Raw genomic sequence first — 24,921 nt, 5'->3', positions numbered from 1 at the left:
ACATTTTAAGATGGAAACTTTGTCCAAAGGCTTTTTTTTTTTTTGTTTCACTGTATGCCAGTCAAGCATTTTGTTAAAAGCCTACATTTGCATACATTTTAAAAGATGAAGAACTGGTCTCTGCTCAGATCAATCATTCCCAAAGTAATCTAAATATGTATTTAGGAAAACTGAAGAAAAAGAAAAAAAACATGGTTCCTTCTTATAACTGCTTCTAAATTTCAGTACATAAACCTGATCATGCAAACAACTTTATTCATAACCTAGAAGGAAAGATTGTCACTGCACTCAAACTGAGCTTTTTCACTCCTGACATTGGACTTAAGATATTGCATAGTAGAGTTTCAGACCTTATTCTTGGATGTCAAAATAATGAGGACAACTTTTTTTAAATGGAAGAACTGAAGCTGTTTTTCATCTATTGTTATCTTAAATGCTGGCTGGCAAATTGCTCAAATGATTAAAGTAATGATACTGTTTGTCAGTCCTTTAAGTTAGATAAGGTCAGGAAACAGGAATTGCTAAGAGTCTTAACAGTGTTTAATGTGTTTTAAGGTATTGCAGTAGAATCAGGCTCCCTCTCCCTCTCTACTTCAACTTATCTATACAAGGATCGTGGCAGAGTTGTTTCAAGTTTCTCTCACACATTTTCTCCTTTTTGGGGGGATTCATATCTTTTTGTAATTGCTCTTCCTTATGCAAGTCCTACATTCCATCACATTATAAAAAGTTTATTAGTAGGATACTTTTTCATATACACCTTATTTCTCCATCATGAAAAAAGTAAAAATTATTTTAAATTGTGCTTGATACATTATTGACTTCTTCCAGGATTTTTTTTAAAATCTGCCCTAGTCTTCAATATTTGATTTTGGTTTAGGTTGAATGATAGTTTTCCATTCAATCCAACCCTGTTTAACTTTCCTAGATCAATCAAAGTGGGCTAGATGCTAGTTTGTAATACAGCTATAATCAAAGTGGATTTTTATCTCTCTGTTGGAACAAATACATAACCTTTCCCCTTTCTAGCAGAATTTACAGTCTAAGTGTGTATTTATTCCTGTAATAATTTCTATTCCACATATTCAATCCAAATACTCGTAGGTTCTTTAGAATGGCTTGGGGACTAATTTTTTTAATGTAAAAACATACTTGCAATTTTAAACAAAATAACTAATTAACTAACTAAAGGAACATAAACTGCCATGTAACTACAGCACCCAAACCTAACTTAGACATACAAGGCAGGTCTGCAAAATGGCATCATTAGAAGCATGTTTAAATAGAAGACTTCGCTTCTGTTGATACAAATCTAGAGGGTTCCTAAAAACAGGAACACATCTGAATTGCACAAAGTTATTTCTCATGGGATCAGCTTTATTTGCATATAATATTATCTATGGAAAGTCAATCAGAATGTAAAGGGATGGAGAAGCACAACACACTTTCATACTCTTTTGATGTGCAAGCATACATTAGACAAATTGGGTTTGGAACTGTATCAACCATGCCACGTTAACTGCATCTTACAGATGGAAAGATAAACAAATTTGGGAGATTAATATAATTTTACACTTTTCAGCTACTTGCCAGGTAGAACAATAGGGATGCAGAAAAGACTCTTTTCTATTTCCCATGTCGGGACACATAGATGACAGGTTTCACAGGCACTCAAAGACTTCTAAACCAAAATTACTTTATATTTATCTTTGAATACAGTTATCCAGGAGGAGACGTATAATGGCAACAGAAGCAGATGTGTTTTAATAGGCTCTTTAAATTCTTCCATAGCAATTAAGTTTGGCTCTTTTGTCAGCTATTTCTCCAGGCAAAACAAAGTTATGTTCATGATTATAGAGATCTCAAAGAATATCTTTCAAATTCTAAAAGTAAAATGGGAAGAGAGGTCTTTTTATTTATACTCAAGAAATAAAAAGAGATTAAAAGCAAGACCTCCTTGTATAGGATATTTACCTTCCAAATAATGAAATAATGTAATATATGAATGAGTAATGTAATATATGTTATTTCAAATACAGCAACCAACTCATCGTGAGATATTCTTTCTGGAAGGAAGTTCCCAAAAGATGTTCTAATTAATTTACGAGCCTCAAGACCAAGTTCAAAAGAAATCCAGTCATTTATTAGGAGCAACATTTTGGCATGTTCTTCTGCAGAGCTGAATCTGATTTCCTGTTAATGGTGTCTGACCTTTACCACTGTGTCTCCCCTCCCCTCAGTCTGTGTCATAAATCATATCCACCAATGAGGTGCTGTAGCAGGCTGTGAACTTTCCCCCCTCACACGGGCTGTGAACTTTCGCCACTCACAGGCCTGCTGCAGAAATCTAAGATCCAACCCTGTCGAAGGTATGCATGGAATTCTCCCTCCCTTTTCCATGCCAACTTGATAATAGTCATGGAGATGTTTTATAGGTTTACACCTGGCTTAAGTTTATGCTCCAAAGTCAAAGAGATTAGCTACAATAAAGGTAGGGGAAATTGGTGGCTCCCATGTTCATTATATATAGCAGCAGAGAAAAGATAAACTTGTTTCTTGCATCTGGACAATACAGTTCTATTTAATGGTTTATTCTCTGATAAATCCATAAATAAAAATGATGAAAGTAAAGCCACAATCAATGAATAGGAATCAAATCTGTGTGACATAGTACTATGAGAAATCAGCAGAATAAGGTCAGTTGGTATGTAGAGATATTTTTTAGGGTTGTGGAACATCCAAGTGATCAAGGTGGCAAAGTGATTTTTAGATCCACATTAGAACTACAATAACTTAGCAGGAAATTTTGAAGAAGCGTAGAAGTTGTCCTTAATATAATTGATAGTTTGTATTGAGAGTGGATCAACATTAAAATATGGCCTCCTCGATGGATATATTTAAACTTTTGGGCTAGTTATTTATTTCCTAACTGCTCAATCTGATGAATAAATCATTCAAAGCTTTGAGTATATTTGTTTAAGCCAGGTTTTCTAAAACGAATACAATCCTCACCCTGGCTGAGGATTTGGTGGGGATATTTCCTACAGAACAGGAAGTCAGCACACAGACAAGATTTTTAAGTAAATGAACTAAATGATAACAGTAATACAGAGAAGATAGAGAAACCAATAGGTATCTCCTTCATTTGGAGGAAATTAATCAGAAATAAAGTTTAAACAATATATTTGTAGTCTACAGTTTCCCCCCCCACACACACACACACACACTTCCAGTAAAGATGAGAGAAAAATGTGCTCCCACAATTATCTTCTTGCTGTGCCTCCAAAACAAGACAAATTAAGTTGCTTTCCTCATAGGATGGTGAGGACTACTTGGGCTGCCAGAAGCTTCTGTGGTGCAATCACATAAATCACAGGTGAAGCAAAGAGAGAGGAACAAGGAGAGTGAAGTGCTTGCTGGAAAGGAGAAAAATATAGAGATGAAGACTGCCTGGTGAGAGGCAGATGCAAATTTACTGGTAAGAAAAACAATCCTTACAGTTGGCTAGGGAGAGTCTGTTCTCTCCAGTAGAAATCGAAATGGTGATAGAGGCACAGAAGCCCATGGTGGAAAAAGGTGTGGTCCTTTGGTTGGGCCAGTTGCAGATTTGCAGGCTATTAACATCCCTCAGGATCCTCTTTTGCTCAAATCAGAAAGTTTGCACAGGAGGCATATTGTATTTTTAAATAAAAAATATTATTATCCTGTCAATCACTTTGATATGATTTCAGCCACCCTTCTGAGCTGCTCCTGAAATGAAAGGTCTGTAACATGGGAGTTTGACATGGATGTCAAACTCAATCACGTCCCAGGCCATATCATGACGTATTGCAACATTTTTTGTCTTTTTGGAGCCAGGGTGTATATGGACTGCATGTGACATATCTGGCTCATGGGTTGCCCATTTGACAAGCCTGTGTTATAAGGACATATCCTCAACAAATGATTAGCATGTCAAATCAATGCTAAAGCAAGGTGGAGGTCTGAAGAACGTATTTCATAAAATCAGAATACACCAGGCATGGTTTCTAATGAAGATGAGTCTTTGTTAGTGATGCTAGATATACTGTATGGAGATAAGTTGTTCCTACTCTACAGTCATCATAGCTCCAATAAGAAGAGCATGAATAAATTCTCACTAAACCCTTTAGGAAAATTGAAGACTAAGTAAATAAAAGATGGTAGGCAGATGTGCTGTCCCACTTATGCACATATACATTCACTATGGGTGTAAGGAGTCTTTATTAAAGCTTCTGAGCCTGAATTGGTATTCCCCAGCAATTCCCTGTGCCAGCACAGTTCAACCCTAATAAGTCCCATAGGCTACTCGAAACAACACTAGTCCTCAAGGCAAAGGCCAGGCCAGGCCACTAGACCAAAGCAAGTTTCCAAGACAAAGGCAAGTTCCAAGACAAAGGCAAATCCACAGGCAAAGGTAAGGCAAAGCAAAGCTGAAGAGACACAATCTGAAATTCAAGGCAAGAACACACAGCAAGGAAATGAATATGATGTTCCTAGCATCATCTCCCTCTGTCTTCTGTGATATATAGTCAACTTTTGGTGCAGTCCATCAAGAGGGACGAGGCTGCTCCTCTCACGTAATCTGACTGACCTTCACTGCTTCTGCTTTTTCTCTGTCCTAGGTGTTCTTGGCAGTTCCTCTTCCTCATCGCTGACCAGCTGCAACTATGTGCTTCCCACCTGCAGCCTCAGGGCTGTCCTGCTGCAGCTGTGCTTCAGCAGAATCATTCTCAAATGACTGCCTGGAACCATTTACCAACTTCCCTCCTGATGTGCCTGGAACTGGTTCATCTTGCTCTGAGCTGATATATGGAGAGGCATTTGGGGAAGCATCTGGAGGACTCATTTCAGGAGGCCAGCTATTAAAAAAAGGGGGGGGCATGCAGAAACACTGATCTATTCTAATTAGAAAGCCCCATCCACCCAAAGAATGAAATATTTTGGGAAGTATTAAAAAGGCAGGATAAAATATCAAGAGCTGAGGTGGCGCAGTGGTTAAATGCAGCACTGCAGTTCAGCTGTTCTGCAGTTCGGCTGTTCAAATCTCACCGGCTCAGGGTTGACTCAGCCTTCCATCCTTCCGAGGTGGGTAAAAATGAGAACCCAGATTGTTGTTGGGGGCAATGTGCTGACTCTGTAAACCGCTTAGAGAGGGCTGAAAGCCCTATGAAGCGGTATATAAGTCTAACTGCTATTGCTATTGCTATTGCTATTGCTATATTTCCACAAAAGGAGAAATTTTAAAAAAAATCTTAAGGGAGGCAGAAACCAGCCCCAGTTTCTCTGCCCCAAGCAGAAACTGAAGAGGTCAGCTATTAGAAATACAGATTTGGTAATCCATTCAGAAAGACTGGGTCAGACAGAAACTTCAGATAAGCAACAAACAAAAGGTTGACCTAATTTGCTCAAACACCTAGGATTTGCATTTCCTCTTTTGCCTCTAAAGCCAGTTATCATTCCTACATGACCCCTACATGACCCCAATAGGAATCCAGAAGATATAAAAACCCATTCACTCTAAACTCCATTTTGTCAGCTGTCTCTGAATTACATGTGGTAAGACAAGAGGAAATGATGACCAATTGACATGAATGGTCCTCAGTGGCTCCTGAGGAAGTGGAAACAATCATGATCAAATATTAGCATAGATCAGTGTTTATCATGATGACTGGGGAATTCTGGGAGCTGAAGTCAACACAGTCTTAATGTTGTCAGTGTTGAAAAATACTGGCATATTTGTGCCTTTTACCAATTAAAACTAATATTTAGATAGGAGACCATGAAAAACACTAGTATATGTGTGCCTTTATAGCAATTAAAACCAATAAATGATAAAGCACCACCATAAATATTTTTTTCCTAGAGTGCACTTCCTGCACTTTCTGGCTAGAAATTGTTTACATGTATCAGTTACATGGGTGGGCCTTTCGAGGATAGCTATTCTCTATGGTTATGCTTATTTACAAATAAGAGGACAAAACAAATCCAGCAAATTACCAAGCCATCACTTTCATGGATAGCAGTTGCAGATTGCATGCAAGTTGTTCTTTGCATAAACTTCTGGATCAGGAAGAGTTAAATCCAATTTTCCATTAGTTCAGGCTGGATTTAAGAAAGGTTTCAGTACATTGGATCAATGCTTTATTTGATTTGGAAGCTACTTGAAAGGCCACCTAGGGGCCTTTATGAGGTATTTGTCATTCTATCCTCAGCTTTTGATTATCTGAGCACAGATAGACTGTGGGGAAAACTGCAAACCTCAGACATGGACAGAAGGTGGATTGCTCTGTTACATACACTTATAAAGACATATCTATGCTAATATATGCAGATTGAGCTTAACACACACAAAATATAGCAGAACGAGGTAGAGATGTAACTTGGCACCAATTGTTTTGCTTTAATATTCATGATATATGTACAGAGTTTATCCCCTCTCCTCCCCCAGTTGTTTCCACTGTCTACTGGCAAATGTAAAATCCTTTCTTTGCAGATGAAATATACAGATGACATGATGGCATCCCTTTTAACTATCAAACCTAGTTTAACATTATCCACTGTGCAAATTCTGCAGTTCAAATCTTTTAGAATTTACAGGGAATCCTCAACTTACAACAGTTTGTTTAGTGACTGAAAAAAATGACTTATAGCCATTTTTCACACTTATGACCATTGCGGCATCTCCAGGGTCACATGATCAAAATTCAGATGCCTGGCAACTGGTTCATATTTATGACCATTGCCATGTCCCAAGGTCCTGTGATCCCCTTTGGTGACCTTCAGACAAGAAGAATCAGTGGGGAAGCCAGATTCACTTAAAAGCTGTGTTGCTAACTTAACATCTGCAGTGATTCACTGAACAAGAAAGGCCATAAAATGGGGCAAAAGTCACTTAACAAATGTTTCACTTAGCAACAGAAATGTTGAACTCAATTGTGGTTACAATTCGAGGACTACCTGTAGTTAAAATTTATCTATTTATTTATTTGACAAATGCAAAGAATGGTTGAGGATATTGAAGCAGATGAATCCTTTTGCGTCTCTTGGTATTTACTTTTTGCACTCATTGTCATGAAGTTTGCACTTGATGAATGTTAAAATATAGCCCCCTGAACTGCAAAAGCATGGTCCTCCTTTATTGTCTTGAAAGATGGTAGGCTACCCCCACCACACAAACACAAATTTGAAGGGAAATTAACCTCTGCTTTAGTATTATATATGACAAAGTATGGGGAATGGCAAGACTAGTAGTCTAGAAGTGATCCAGAGTCTTTGTTCTTTTCCTAAACACTTCAATTTTTTTTTTTTTTTTGGAGAAAGGAACTGGGGAGAACCTCCATAACTAGAAGGATAACAAAGCCACTTCCTTTTAATTTATTCAGCCAATTTATTTAGCCATATCTCACAAACTAATGGCATTGGGTGCAACAGAGTTAAAAACAGTTAATGAATACATTAAAAAGTATAAAAAATAAAGTAAAGAATACTAAAGAAATTGATGTTAAAAACAATGGAGCCACGTGACTAATTCACCCATTCTCCTGGGGTCCTTAGCAGTGGTGGGTTATTAAACGCCATGAAGAGTTTTAAAGAACATCTGCACTATAAATTTGTACAAAAAAAACAAACTGGTAACCAACAGAGCAGAGGTCTGATGTGTGTTCTACCAAAAAAAAAACATAATTACTCACATCACTGCATTTTGTACCAAATGAAGTTTCAGGATACTTTTCAAGGGCAGCTCCACATACAGTGCATTGCAGTGGTCCACATGGGAGGTGACCAAGGTATGAGTGGTCATGGATAGATCTCTTGATCTAGAAATAGGTGCAATTCGTGCACAATATAAAGTTGTGCAAAGGCCTTCGTAACCATGACTACCACCATCTCTTTGAGCAGGAATAATAACTTCAGAAGGACCCCAAATTGTGAACAGGGTCTGTTTGGGGCAGTGTGATTCCATTCAATACTAAAGATAATAAAGTTCCAGAACAAGAGGGGATCAAATCCGAAGTCACTCAGTGCCAGGGTTTAAGGCCCCATCCAAATCCGGATCGCCTTTAGGCATCACTTTAGAATATCCACAGTATTACTTGATATGCTAAAAACCAAAACATTGGCAGATACCCAACTGATCAAATGATATTGAAGGATCCATACATAGAAGATAGCTGAGCTGCGTATATCACCCATTTTTTTCTTTTTTTAATTTTTTTATTTACAAACATATAAAATACACATACACAAAACTTAGACATACACCACATTTACACAGTACAATAGGAACAGGGGCTTCCTGTTCTTTCTAATAGCAATTGCAATCGATATCACACACCTTATATTGTTTTCCCTTCTATTATATTTCATTTGTATTTCACCATTCTTAACCCTCTTATCTTACTCCTCTGTCTGCTATATTGGCTGATTACCTCTAGTAAGTTTAAATCACTTGGATACATAAATATGTGTTAATTCTCCTTAAGTACTATTTTTGGGCTTTGTTGTCTTCCTTCATTGATCCTTGTTTCTTTCCTCCATCCACCTATACCATTTATCCCATATCTGGTAGTATTCTGTTTCTTCTTTTCCCTGGATTTCTTTTGTTAATTTGTCCATTTCAGCACAGTCCAATAACCTTTCTTATTATTTCAGCTTCGCTTGGAATTAATTTGTTTTTCCATTTCTTGCCGCCGTAATTATATGTAATATTAAATACTGAATTTCTTTTTTATATTTCACGGTCATTATTCCTAATAAAAAAAACGTCAGGTTTCAATTCTATTTTAACACCTGTTATTACCTCTAGCCACTTTTTGATCCTTTTCCAAAAAACTTTAGCCTCCCCACAGGTCCACCATAAGTGGTAGTATGTTCCATGTATTGATTCACATTTCCAGCATTTGGGGGAGGTATTTGTTGAGATTTTAGCTAACCTTATTGGTGCTAGATGTCATCTGTAAAACATTTTGTACTGATTTTCCTTGTATGTAACTGATAGTGTCATTTTTAAGTTTGTTCCCCAACATTTTTCCCATTTATCCAATTCAATATTATAGCCAAAGTTCTGTGCCCATCACCCATTTTTCTAAGGTATTCCATAGTTGTGGAAAATTTGTCTCAAATAAGAGCAGAAGTAATAATGTAGGGATTGTTTAGCTTCTGCAGACTCTTTGTTCAACTGGCCTTCATTGTACAGTTTCTATTTGGTTGTATGTGGTAAAATAGTATAATGACATGTTTCTGCATCTGTAGTCTTTGATAAGCTCTTCCCTGGAGTGGGCTTTTTACAGAAGAGCATTTCCAGACTCTGCCTTCAGCATACAATGAAAGGAACTATAGAGAGGGTCCTGCAGCACAGAGTTTATTTCTTGTGGAGAACTTCCAATTGAAAATTTAATTCACTACATGCTATACTGCTGTCCCTAGAATCAGATTTATCTCTACTCACTCCTACAGAGACTTACTTGGGCTTCACGGAGCAAATTATTTGCTTCCTACTGGCAGATTTTTGTCCCTTTGAAACACACCAAGTTGGGTGATTTGCACTTGCTGCAAAGATGTTAAGAAAAAAGAATGTGCATCTACAGCAGTAAATTGTGCAGGATATGAGCATTGTTCATGATGTGCAAATTCTGTGTTAAAGGATAGCTGATTGTGCAATAGGATACATAGTTTGGTTGGGTGAACCTTTATAAATAATCATTTTATTATGAAAGTCATTTTATTTTGGAATTGCTAAATCCAAAGGTTTAATAAAAAATAGTAATAAATGCATTCTTATCTGCCTTGCAGTCTTTATTTAGTTTATACCCCAGTTTTTGTCCAACAGCTCAAAATGTCATATTGTATATATGTTTTCTTCTCCATTCCTCCCCCCCCCCGCCACACAATACATTTATCTTATGAGATAAATAGCACTAACGATTAGCCTCAAATCTCCCTCTGTGCTGAGAATGGATCTAAACTTGTGCCTTCAGTTCAGTCTGACCCTCCATTCTAACCACGTAACACATTTTTTCCTGTCATACAACTGTGATCAAACAAAATGCCAGTTGTGATCCCAAAAGATTTACCATAAACGAAATAATGTGACAGGAGTTATTTCACTGCTCAGCCACCTTTGTAACAGTATCAGATGCTTCCCTATCTATAGTGAATATAAAATGAAGTAAAAATAACAAAGTACAATATTGTATTGGAGGTACAATAAAAACAGAGGTGGGTTCCTATCAGTTCGCACCAGTTCGGTAGAACTGTTCGTCAAATCTACCAAACCGGTTAGAAGAGGTTCCACCAGAAAGCAGGCCACACCTACAGAAGAGGTTCCAAAAATTTTTGAAACCCACCTCACACACACACACACACACACTCACACAGAGAGAGAAAGAGGAAAAAAGAAAGAAAGAAAGAAAGAAAGAAAGAAAAAAAGAAAAAAGAAAGAAAAAGTGAGAGAGAGATGAAAGAAAAAAAGGAAAAAGGGACAGAGGGACAAAAGGAAGGAAAAAAAAGAGAGAGAGAGAGAGAGAGAGAGAGAGAGAAAGAAAGAAAGAAAGAAAGAAAGAAAGAAAGAAAGAAAGAAAGAAAGAAAGAAAGAAAGAAAGAAAGAAAACACATGGCTGGCAAGCCATTCCCACCAGGTCACATGGCTGGCAAACGACTCTCACAAAGGAGGCCACAGAGTAGGTTCAATTTTTTTTTGAAACCCACCACTGAATAAAAAATATACAAATACCAGAGCTGCAAAAGTGTTCACACCCTTTTTATAACTAGAGATGTGACTGTGTTCAGAATTAACCAATCACATTCGAAATGATGGTAAATAGTAGTCAGGACATGCCTGCCATTAGTTAAAGTGACTCTGATCAAGACCATATAATTAGTTTTGGTAAGGTTTTCTTGACATTTACTCAGTTGCTTCTTATAGCAAGAGTCATGCTCTGCAAAGAGCTTAGAAAGTATCAAAGGAATCTCTTTGTTGGAAGTCATCAGTCTGGAGAAGGCTACAAAAAAATAGATGTTCTTGCAAAATTGATGGGAAAAAAAGCAAAACGAAAACTGGTGTGAGAGGCTGCCAAGAGGCCTACAGCAACTTTAAAGGAGCTGCAACAAATTCTAGCAAGTACTGGTGGTGTACCACATGTGATAACAACCTCCTATATTCTTTATCTGTCTGGGCTGTGGGTTGAGTTGGCAAGATTGAAGTATTATATTTAACCAAAAGAAAAAAACCTCCAAGCTGGAGTACATTTTGTAAAAACTTACATCAAATCTGACAATGTGGGAAAATGTGATGACACCAAGATTGAACTTTTTGGCCAGAGTACGTTTGGTGCAAAAACAATATCGTGCATGACCATAAGTACACTACATTCACAGTGAAGCTTGGTGGCGGCAAGATTATTGTTATAGTGTTTGCAGTGTGACTTCTATTAGAAGACAACCCAGGAGCAAAACATAGCACACATTTAACCGTGGTTTATATACAACATATACAGAAATATATGTGATAGCATATACCTGACAAGTAATCAATCTTCTTCTTAACTCTACACAAGGAGAGAGGAATACTCCCTCTCCTGGCTGCCTTATATAAACACCTCCTAAAGTGGTAAAGACTTTTGTGGACCCATTCATGGTTTTCAATTGGCTATACCAATGTTGATTCATCTTCATTGCATCAGCCTTATAGTTGCATTACCTATACAGCTGGTCAGCTCTTAGATCCCAATATATTTACAGTTATGTTTTGGGGCTGCTTTTCTTCAGCTGGAACTGGGTCTTTAGTCAAGGTGGAGGGAATTATGAACAGTTCGATACATCAGTAATTTTTGCAACAAAACCTTCAGACCTCTGCCAAACTACTGAAAATGAAGAAGAATTTCACCATTCAATACAAGAAGAATCCACAAGCATACCTCCATATTAAAGAAATAATGGTTTCACCAGAAGAAGAACAAAGTTTTGGAATGGCCCAGTCAGAACCCCGACCTGAATCCAATTGAAAATCTGTAGGGTGATCTGAAGAGAACTGTGCACAGGAGATGCCCTCACAATCTGACAGATTTGGAACACTTTTGCAAGGCAAAATGGGCAAAGATGACCAAAGCAAGATGTGCCATGCTAATAGGTTCCTACCTCATAAGATAAAATGCTGCCATACATTGAAAAGGTGCTACAACAAAGTATTATCTTAAGGGTGTGTGTCTTTATGCAGCCACATTATGTTATATTAAAGGTAGAAAAAATTCTGCAGTGATTTATCTTGGTCTGATCTTTTTTAACATCTCAAAAACCTGGCATTTTAACAGTGTGTGTAAACTTTTTGTATTCACTGAACTTTCTAGTTCTTCAGCCCAAGCTATGTTGCCTAACTCAATTTATCTCTTAAAATATTCAGCACTGTTCATTTGGCTAGCGTCCCTGGAGAAACTTCCCTCTCCCAGCTGGTGAAGGAGGCAGTACGAGTTATGGAAGGATGATAGGAAATAATTAATGTTAGAATCCTGAATTGTTGATTGGCCATATTGCAGTGTCCCTGTCTGATCAGAGTCAAGCTCTGATTGTATAGTGATATTGTGCTCCAGAATGGATGTATAATATATAAATCTGGCTGACAGACAGAAATGGAAAGCATGTGTACATTTAGAAGATTGGCTGTAACTAAAATATGAGCAGATTGCTTTGGCTGATACTCTACATATATACACATCGAAAGACAAACACAATTTTTATTAGCACAGTGTGCTTATTTTGTAATTTAAATCTGAGCACATCCAGCCTTGCTATGCATTTGGCTTCCTCACAAATAAAACCTGAAAAGATTTCCTGGGAGGAAAAAAAAACCCTGAAAGGACTAAAACAATCAAAACACATTTATTTATATTGTCAAACCTCTTCATGTCCCTAATTTATCAATCTAAAGCTATTATAAAATGTCATTTAAATTAAAAAGACAAACTAATAATGGGTAGGAAAGATCGACATAAATTCATTTGGTTTTAGGACTAACACATGTCAACAACAGAGCCTTATGTGAAGACAGTCAATATAGGTAGTCCTTAACTTATGACCACAATTGAGCCAAAAATTTCAGTTGCTAAATGAGACATTGATTAAGTGGGTTTTGCCCCATTTTATGACCTTTCTTGTCACCGTTGTTAAGTGAATAACTGCAGTTGGTAAGTTAGTAACCTGGTTGTTAAGTGACCTGCAGTTGATAAGTTAGTAACCTGGTTATTAACTGTCCTCCCCATTGATTTTGTTTGCCAGAAGGTTGCAAAAGAGGATCACATGACATTGGGACACAGCAATGGTCACAAATATGAAGCAGTTGCCAAACATCTGTATTTTTATCACGGGGATGCTTCACAATTCATAATTGTGAAAAATGGTCATAAATCACATTTTTTGGTGCAGTTATAACTTTGAATGGTCACTAAATTAACTGTTGTAAGGCATAAACCACCTGTACATATGAAATCAAATACAATGTTCTCATTGTAGGGCCCCGGCCCTTTGGAACGAGCTCCCCGTGGAGATTCGGACCCTCTCCACCCTTCGGGCCTTCTGGACGGCTGTGAAGACCTGGCTGTCCCAGCAAGCCTGGGGTTGAGTCCCTCCCCCCTACTCGAATTTGCTGTGTCTGTTGTGCTTTTAAATTGTTCGTATTGTCCAATTGTTTTTGTCTTTACTCTTTGTAATTTCCCCTCCCTTGGCTTTTGTTCAGCCGCCCTGAGTCCCTTCGGGGAATAGGGCGGCCTACAAATTGAATAAACTCCAACTCCAAACTCATTGGGTTTCCCTTTTTTATAACTGTCTGGGCAATCTCAGTGCAAAGTCATTACCTTATGGCTTGATATTGCCTGTATATACTTGGATACTAACAAACCTACTAGTTCAGGGGAGGAAAAGAGAAGGTGTGATAATGCCAGGAGTTCCTCATCTATAAATCATTAAAACCAGTTTGAGACAACTTCGAAGAGCCATTAGGTGTTAGATATTAGCAATATCTTATAATCTGTGCCAACACTTCTAATGGCTGAGTTTGTGCAAATTCCTTATTTTAAGGAATCTCCTTTATCTCAAAGACTCCCTAAGCCACATTTAGCACATCCTTCTTAGGACATTCACATCATCTATATTCCTGATTTGTGAGTGTCCTAATTAGAATATATTTATCAAGGGTAAACTAAGGTGTGCTTAATGGGGCTTTGCAGAATTTAAAGGGCTGTTTCAATTTTGCAACACTTTAGTCAATCACCCCAAAAAGGTAGATTCATGGATAGCAAGAGAAGCTGCAGATCAGAGCAGATGGCTTTGAACCTTTTTGAAGCCTTTCAATACTTTACACAGATACAATGAAAGAGAATGGCTCTCTAGCACTGACATGAGTAGCTAGCCAAGGGATTTTATCATCTCATAAATTCTTTGCTCTTTAATAGTGGCCAGGATAAAAGGGCTTTGAGCTTCATTCACTTTATCAGCTCTCAATTTCTTTAATATGGCTTGCCATAAACCTTGACTTTGCTTTCTCATTTGCTGATGAAATATTACACTTATGCTATGATCTTGCCAGCAGAACTCAGAGTTCACCACTGCTCTTAGCTCTCTGAACTTGGGCTCAAGACTGACTAATCCAGTCAATATTCTAGGACCAAAACAGTATGCAGTCTTTTATAGATTGCATGATTATGGCAGATTCTCAAAATGGCTACAAAAACCTGCTTAAATTTGTTGTATTGTTATCTCCCAAGGCTAGCCTTCTTCAGCTGCTCTACTAATTGTTTCCAAGAAACCTCAGTCTGAAAGAAACAAGACTTGCCAATGATATAGGAAGGTTTTTTTTTAGAAGACACCAAGCTTGCCAGCCCTCTCTGCCAATCCTCAGAGAACCATATGGCAACACAGCAAAACCATGCTACCCCATGAAGCAAAGCACTAGGTAAAAATCAGTGTCATGTCAAGCTTGGCATCCAGAATAAGTGGAAAAAAAATCAGATTTTTGGGTGTACTTTCTGCATTGAATCATCTGCTTAAATTAGATTTGTTTTCTGATTAATTGGGATGCTGCCATGATGTTATTTTGTTATTTGTTTCTGTCCTTAAAGGTGGTATGGAAAAATAGTTTTGAAAAAGAGTAATGAAACAGTTGAAGACAACTGGCCGCTGTGATACAACTCTGTTGTTGTGATAATAATAATAAGCAGTAGCTATGATGCTTCCTCATTATACCCTTTGGATGAATTATTTTGCAACACCAATTTCAAGATTCAAAGTGGCTCAGTTTGAAATGATTTGCCCCTTAGATCTTGAATTGCAATCCAAAATAACCCTTTCTTCATTGCTCTAATTGTATATTTCACAATTTAAATTCCTATATACTAGAGACTCGGGTAAAAGAACTATCCAAATAGTGTAAATTCTTTTGCAAAAGACTGTCATGCCAAAAGATACTGGCTAAGTATGCATCGTAGCTCATTTATTTTCCTACTAACTTCTCAGTATCTGACAATAGAGCTAATTTGGTGCAAAAAGTGATAAATGACTCATCTCCTTTATCATATATCACTGATTCTCCAGAATGTTCTGTGTAATGAGTAGAGCATGACAATTCTTTCTCTTCCCTTTAAGATCACTCTTTCTAGACGCATAAAACACTTTCATTGCTATAAAAAGTATCAGATGGTTGCAGAATGTCACTGTAAGTTATTTCAAAAGAGGGAGAAAAAAGCATACATTTGGAATAAGAAATAATTCACATTGTCAAGTGGTATTCAATTTGCCTTTTTTCTCATGGAAGTCAACACTTCTTTAGCAATCTTTTTAGACCAATGTGAAAAAAGTAACAAGTTTTTGTTTAATAATGTAGTAAAAATCGTTGGCCAATGAGCAAGACTACTGAACCAGTGGTGGCTTCCAGATCACGTTCCAACCGCTACAGTGCAATGGGGCTGGGCATCCACCACATGAATGTGAGCAGTGCGCATGCACACATGGGCAGCACATGCATGCATACTTACAGCCTGTGATGCTCCGTGACGGCTGCTTGGCGGAGCATCACGCAGGTGCCATGTGCTCTGTGTGTGTATGCGGAAGCCCCAAAAACCTCAAATACCAATAAGGAGCACAGACAGGTGGGTGGGCCCTCTGGAGCACCATAACGGAACGGTACCTGGTGCTCCCAGCAGGCAGCGGTACACCTGTACAGGGGCGTACTGGTCGTAACCCACCATTGTACCATATGGCTATCTTTATCTGCTAAATTTGGGACAAATTTGGAACATATTATATGTTCAAAATAACTAAGCAAACATTATTGGCGATCAACCATCAGCTATTTTTCACTGGCTTTTTTTAAAATTATCTTATCTATTTACTTCTCCTCATTATAACTGGTACAATTTTACCACAAATGCCTGTTCAAGTTTTAAAGGTAATAGCAAGCCTATTCACCCCCTACTTGCCATGGCACAAAACATATTTACTTATTACCCAATTTTGAGGGACATGTCCTCATGACATTAGCACCATGTCACCCATGAGGGAGTGACTCCAACACAAAATATGTTCAGTATGAAGTCTGAGGAACAGACTGTTTTCCTTTCCTCTGCTGATCATCAATAAACCATAGATCATATACAGTAACTGGACCAACACACATCAGCCATTTTTAGATTTTATTGATTATTAAATTTAGTTGCTGCCCATCTAGCGGTTTGAGGAGATGTTCAACAATTGATAGAAGTGTAAATTAATCAACAAAACAAAAGATTTTGGATATATTTGCTTAGATATAATCCTTAACAATCTTTCTCATACATATGAGTTATTTTAAAACCTGATAGATTTTATGTTGTCTTCCAAATCCTAAGAGTGACAATGAGTTTCTCTATCTAACTCAATAACTTGTTTATTTAATCTAAAAATGTGTCTGTCTCATTTAGTCATAATGGTTTATTCAGATGGATTAAAGCCTAAAATCCTTTATATCTCCAATCTGCTGTTGGAACAACCTTAGAGGCATCTTTGATTGTTTCAGTTTAGAGCACATATTTTCTTCTTCTCCTGCTATGCATCTCAAGTGGACATTCTAAGTCAGGGGTGTCAAACTCTTGGCCTGCAGGCCAGATGTGTCACATGCTGGCCCCACCCCCACCCGATACATCACATAATGCCGCTGTGATGACACGAATTTGATACCCTTGTTCTAAGGCATCCTGGACTCTATCTCACAAAATGAAATTTAATGTAGATAGAAGTTTTCTATACATAGGCAAGAAAAAAACCATTGTGCTGGTACTGAGTAGGTCAAACTTAGTTCAGTGTCAGTAAATGTGAGAAGGATCTTGGAGTCTAAGTGGACAACCACTTAAATAAGAGCTATGGTGGCTCAGTGGTTAGAATACAGTGCTGCAGGCTACTTCTGCTGACCGCTGATTGCCTGCAATTTCACAGTTCAAATCTCACCAAGCTCAAGATCCACTCAGCCTTCCAGCCTTCCGAGGTCAGTAAAATGAGGAGCCAGATTTGGGGGGGGGGAAATATGCTGACTCTCCACTTAGAGAAGGCTATAAAGCACAGTGAAATGGTACATTACATAAGTCTAAATGCTATTGCTAAATATGAGCCAGCAGTGTGCAGCAACAGCTGAAAAAAACTGTGCAATGCTACATTGGATTAATAGAGGGGATAGCATCAAGATCAAGTGAAGTGTTAGTACCACTTTACAAAGCCTTAGTGTGCCCACACTTGAAATACTGCATCCAGTTTTGATCACCACAATATAAAGAAGATATTGAGACTCTGGAAAGAATATGGAAAAGAACAACAAAGAGGGGTAGGGGACTAGATGCTAAAACATATGAAGAATATATGCAGGAATTGGGTATGTCTAGTCGAGTGAAAAGAAGGATTAGGAGAAATATGACAGCAGTATTCCAGTATCTGAGAGGCTTTCACAAAGATGGTGGAGGACTATTTTCCAAAGCACCAACAGGCAAGACAAAAACCAATGAATCAGTGGTGGGATTCAATTTTTTTTACTACCAGTTCTGTGGGCATGGCATGGTAGGTGTAACATGGCTTGGTGGGTGTGGCTTGGTGGACACGGCAAGGGAAGGATACTGTTAAAATCTCCATTCCCACCCCACTCCAGGGGAAGGTAACTGCAAAATCTCCATTTCCTCCCAATCAGCTGGGAGTCAGGAGGCAGAGACTAGATGGGGACAGGGCCAGTCAGAGGTGGTATTTACCCATTCTCCGAACTACTCAAAATTTACAATACAATACAATAGCAGAGTTGGAAGGGACCTTGGAGGTCTTCTAGTCCAACCCCCTGCCTAGGCAGGAAACCTTATACCATTTCAGACAAATGGCTACCCAATAACTTCTTAAAGATTTCCAGTGTTGGGGCATTCACAACTTCTGGAGGCAAGCTGTTCCGCTGATTAATTGTTCTAACTGTCAGGGAATTTCTCCTCAGTTCTAAGTTGCTTCTCTTCTTGGTCAGTTTCCACCCATTGCTTCTTGTTCTACTTCAGGTGCCTTGGAGAATAATTTGACTTCCTCTTCCTTGTGGCAACCCCTGAGATATTGGAACACTGCTATCATGTCTCCCCTAGTCTTTCTTTCTATTAAACTAGACATATCCAGTTCCTGAAACCGTTCTTCATATGTTTTAGTCTCCAGTCCCCTAATCATCTTTGTTGCTCTTCTCTGCACTCGTTCTAGAATCTCCACATCTTTTTTACATCATGGTGACCAAAACTGAATGCAGTATTCCAAGTGTGGCCTTACCAAGGCATTATAAAGTGGTATTAATACTTCACGTGATCTTGATTCTATCCCTCTGTTTATGTAGCCTAGAATTGTGTTGGCTTTTTTGGCAACTGCTGCACACTGCTGGCTCATAGTTAAATGGTTGTCCACTAGGACTCCAAAATCCCTCTCACAGTTACTACTATTGATGAAGGTACCTCCTACACTGTACCTGTGCATTTCGTTTTTATTGCCTAAATGTAGAACCTTACTCTTTTCACCACTGATTTTCATTTTATTAGATAGTGCCCAATGTTCAAGTTTGTCAAGATCCTTCTGTATCTTTAGCCTATCTTCTGGAGGGTTGGCTATTCCTGCTACCGGTTTTCCAGAACTAGTCAGAACATGCTGAATACCACCTCTGCAAGGGATTGAAACTAATCAAGGAGAGAAGCATCCTAGAATTAAGGATAAATTTCTTAACAATGATATCAATCAACCAGTGGAACGGTTTGCTTTCAGAAGTTGTGTGTGCCCCATCACTCCAGGATTACAAGAAAAGATTGGACCGCCATTTGCCTGAAATGGTATAGACTCTCCTTCTCAAGCAGGGAGATGGACTGGATGACCTACAAGGTCTCTTCCAACTCTGTTATTCTATGTTCTTTCCTGGTAGTCAGGGATAGCAATCCACTTATCTGCAATTGATTCAAATTGGGATAAACCCCCTCATTATCTAGTTCTTGGATGCACTATTTTCAAGGACATTTTGGATTTGGTTTCCAGAGACTCAGATATCCCAACGTTTTCTCTTTTAACTGGATTATCAAAATCTCAGGACATTAATATATTTGTCAGCTGAAAATAAGTGTATGCTGGAAAAATTCTAAAATAGGGAAAGTGCATGACACACATAAAAATAAATGTTGAATGATGGGTATAAGAGAAAAAAGACTCTAAAAGATTTGCAGGGGATTTTGACTCTAAGAGTGAAAAATAAATAAAGATCTAGAGCCACAGTAATACTTTGAATGTCTCTGGTTTAGGTTTCTCTGCTTTGTATTTCAAACCTGTTCTCCTTATCAGTCAGGGAGACTTTGAAGAGGAAGAAAAGTTGGCATAAATATCCTGATCTTTTATTTCTCTCCTCCGGAGATAAATGGCCTTATGGAACTATATAATATCTTTCATCTAGAGGTCATTCAGATTACAACAGATAGAAATCAGAAATTTAAATTGGCTGTTATTTTCTTATAATTGACCTTGGGAGAATAGGGAAAGAACAGCAAGGAATTCTCCCATTTAAATTACCATGTATTAAGATATGTGTGGGCATCAACACTGCTTGGCCTGATTGCTAGAACCCTGTAAGATCAGATTGTGAGACACTTGTCTCAGGTGCAAAATCCAATTTGGTGTGATAGCTGCTGTTTTCATGGTTTGTTCCATTTGTTGTTAGATAATGGTTCTTTAAAAGCCTTGTGAAGGGAATGGGAATGTTAAGTATGAAAAAAGCAATAATGCATACATATAACTGTTTAATTTTGCAAGATATTGTCCTAACTAGAGTTAATAATAATATGCCATTCAGACAACCTCTCTGGAAAGGAGGAATACAGGTAAACACTGACACTGAAAACAAAGAGATGAAAGGATGATATCTGGGCTTTTATCTTTGTCAAGAAAAACTGGTTTATCACAGGCAAGCAAGGAAAGGCAACCAATACAAAATAAGATACAATTATTTATTCCAGTTAAACATACTGATTTATTATTCTTTTCATATAGGTGGTTCTAGCCCCACTGAGCTTTCCTCTTCTGCTTTAAGCTAATTATAAGCTTTTCACATGAGAAGCATTGTATGTTTTTAATGCACTAGTCTCCCTTTGTTCTATCCACATCAGAGAACAAGGCATAATTTCGGTATATATGAAGCTCAGCAACTATTCCTGATACTTTTGTGGTGAAACCCTTTATCTATAAAAAGTAAATCATTCTTTTAGCTTATTTTTTCCCCACTAGGTGTTGTGATAATGATGTTTTAATACCCTATAGAACAATACAAGCATGCTAATTGCAAAAATGCAATTTTAACACTATTTATGTATGACTTTAATTAAGGATATTCTGATGATCTTTTAGGATTTCAAGGAACTGTAGTATAGATAACATTTTGTATTCTTAATTTTTATCATTAGAAGATTTTGAATTAAGCCAGATAGAAATTTCATGAAGTCTATTACTCAAGGATTATATCATGCATATACTATGATATCAATGTAGTGTACCTACCTACAATACCAAGGTCCATATCCTACCTTGAAACAGTTGTAGTTAAAAATTTATATTGTTCTCCAACAACTATTCAAATATGTCAGAAAAAAATGGTGGTCTTCAGGTAATTTCCGACACCACTAGAGACTGGTAGTAAATACAATTATTTAAGGCACAAATTACAATTCATGACTGTAATTGAAATAGGTATTGTGTGACAAGTTTCATGATGCTTCCAAAGAAGATTAAGAAGTAATTAACTTCTAGCAGAATTTGAAATTTAGACCAAAATATTTCCTGATCAACACCTTGGACTTCTAAACTGGAACAGCTTATAAGACTGTAGCAGTAAACTATCTAGAAACAAATTATAAACCAACTTAGAAGCTGAAAGAAATGAAGAGTTCAACAATTGTAAAATTAAATCCTTGTGCCAAATCACTATATAAAACATGTGCAACCATATGCTTTATAAGATCAGACTTCAAAGGTAATAGCAACAATGCTCTAAATAACTTTTATGAGCAGTATGAATTACCCACAAAATTCTATAACATTCATTTCATATGTATGTATGTATGTATGTATGTATGTATGTATGTATGTATGTATGTATGTCTCTAGTTATTCAGGTTTTCTCCCGCGTAAAATTGGAGATGTCTTGGCAACGTTTCGATGAAGTCTCATTCATCATCTTCAGACTTGGTGCTTCCAGGAGCAATATATATATATACATATACATATACATATACATATACATATACATATACGTATACGTATACGTATACGTATACGTATACGTATACGTATACGTATACATATACATATACATATACATATACATATACATATACATATACATATACATATACATATACATATACATATACATATACATATACATATACATATACACATACACATACACATACACATACACATACACATACACATACACATACATATACACATACATACATACATATACATATATACATACACATACACACACACACACATTCATTCCAAGAAACCAGTGAAGTATTTCATACATCTATAGAATCATGACAGTTAAAATTCAGATTTAGGTTGCAGAGATTTTTTTTTTAGTTCCCCAGATTTGAAATACATATTAATAGATAGAGTATATCAGTGCTGGGTTTCAAAATATTTTAGAACATTTTCTGTAGGTGTGGCCTGCTTTGTGGGAGTTGCTTGCTGGCCAAGTGACTGGGTGGGAGTGGCCTGCCAACCATGTGACTGGGTGGGCGTGGTCAACTTTTAAAATGTGGTAAAACTCACTTAACAACGCTTTTGCTTAGCAACCAAAATGTTGGCTCAGAAACTTTGGCATTTGAAGCACGCAAGTCTTAAAGCTGTCAAGTTACAAGACCCTTGCACCCTAACCCTTTGGGGAAAAAATCCCAGGGGTGTTCAAACTTGACAGCTTTAAGACTTGTGGACTTCAACTCCCAGAATTCCTCCTCCAGTCGTTTTGGCTCAGGAACTCTGGCATTGAAGCACACATGTTTTAAAGCTGTCAAGTTACAAAACCTTTGCACCCCTAAACCTTTAGGGAAAAAAACCCCAGGGGTGTTCAAACTTGACAGCTTTAAGACTTGTGGACTTCAACTCCCTGCTCTTAGCCATTGCCAGGTCCTTGCTGTTATCTGATTTTCCTGATAGTTTGTGTGCATACTTGTAATGATCATTTTCATCCAGAGTATTGTTATTTTCAAAGGGAATCTTGATTCTTTCACTTTTCACCACTTTGCCCAGGTGATGTAAGGTTGCCACATTTGTCTAGTCCAAAATCCATTGCAATATCTTAGTTGTACATACAGACAGTATGGTGGAGTGATTCTATTTCAGATGATGTTTTCTGCTTTTCAGCTTCAAATCATCCATGTCTAGAAACCAAGATAGTCTGACAAGATGTTGTTAACATTTGATAGCCATGGTCTGATTCGTTCAGCATTGTTAGAAACAATGCAGTAATATACAGTAGTGGGGCTAGGGAGTCTCTTGAAAGATTCCTCTTTTAGTATTAAGCTCTTTCAGTCAATCACCATTGACCAGCAGCTGTGCCTTCTATTGTACCATTCAACATTGCACATAGCTTCTGATGTTTCCACTGACTCCTTTAGTTCTAAATACTTGATTATGCAGGGAGTCAAATGCCTTCTTCTTTTTATTCCAAGCTACATTCATGTTAGTCTTCCTTCTCCTTTCGTTTTCCAAAATCATCTTGTCAATTAGAAACTGATCTTTTGTTCTTCTGCTGTTTGGCCAGTTTCCTTTCTGCTCAGGTGGAAAGAACTTATTTTCAACTAGATATTGTTGGACTGCAACAGCTACCACACTAGTGAGCAATTTGAGAGATGTTGGTAAGCAGGCAATTGACTTTATTTTGTGCCTTCAACTCAGTGTTAACTGCTGGCAAATTCCAAGACAAGCCCCAGCAGTTTTCTTGGCAAGATTTCAGAAGTGATTTGTCAATAAATGCTGCCTGCCAGAGAATTGTATAGCATATAAATTTAATAAATTGTGATTATAATAATATATAGTATAATATAAACTAAAATTTAAACTTTAACTACTTATAAGCATAGAATTTGTAGGCTGTTTTGGAGGTGATATTATTTTAGCGGGGAAATACATGAACTACTAGGTTTAGCCCAGTCAATGTAGAGTCACTATGTAGGAGAAAATTGGGGAACTTATTTAATTAGCTTATTTACTGCTGAAAGTAGTATATATTTCTGAGTTTGTATCATCTTAAATAAAGGGTAAAAATGTATGGCTACAACAACTTGATGGCACATTATCAATAAGTCAATATTATAAGTAGATGAGATAACAATTTATATGTTCCTTGTATTAACGTTTCTTCCCCATTATTGCAAACTCCTAACTGCCGTGAGATCTAATTTTACCAGTTGTTACAGCACTAGCTATTCCATTAACAAAAATAAGCAAAAAGTGCCATTTTAGCACTTTTATAAAGTGCCAGTTTCTACTGCATGGATTACAATGCATACATACTGACTACGGCAATTTCTTTACACTTTACACTTTTCTAGTGTGTTAAAATTCTAGTTTTTAAAAGAAACAGAAGAGTGTTTCTGCCTCGGAAGCTAATACTATATTTCTTACACTACGCACACTTTCTGCCTTCTGAGAAAAATGGAAAGAACCAGAGTAAAATACAGGATGAAAATTGCCATTTGATGAAGTCCTATGGAAACTCCCACGTTAACTGCCTTGTGTGAAAGCAATGTGGCAGAATACAAGTAAGTTACCATAGTTTTCTTAGAAAACTGTTTAGTTCTACCAAACACGCTCAGTTTATCACAGCAAAGAATAAAATTAATTCATAATTAGCTTTCCCATTTCTATTTGTATTAATGTGTCATAATATGTTTCTCTTGCTAAGTCATGCTGATTTTATCATTTGCTTTGATTTCAGCTGAAATATGTGGAATTACAAAATGGTATACAGAATAATCACATTTATTTATTTGCCAGATTCAAATGTTACTTTTTCATTAGGGTTTACAAGGAAATTGCCTCTATTTTTGTCCCTGCAATCCCAATCATATAACATTGGCTAAGCTGAGAGAAAGTGATTAGCTCAGTTAACGTTATGGACAAAGACACAAAAAGATCATAAATAATTTTTAGAAAAGCTAATGCTCATCTAGAATTTTCAGATTGAAGCGGAATAAAGTTGTGGAGTAGCTCAAATCCAGTGATTTGAGTTTACACATCTGACATATTCTACTTGTAATTACAGAGTGCAGGCAGAGAAACCTGGTTTATGAACCAGTGACGTGTGATGAGATTTATGGCTGGTGAGGCACTGACAGA

The sequence above is a fragment of the Thamnophis sirtalis genome, unplaced genomic scaffold (assembly GCF_051295495.1).
Source record: "Thamnophis sirtalis isolate CommonGarterSnake01/CBP01778 unplaced genomic scaffold, rThaSir2_p1.2 scaffold_1, whole genome shotgun sequence".
Taxonomy (NCBI): domain Eukaryota; kingdom Metazoa; phylum Chordata; class Lepidosauria; order Squamata; family Natricidae; genus Thamnophis; species Thamnophis sirtalis.
Note: the sequence above shows the minus strand (reverse complement) of the source record.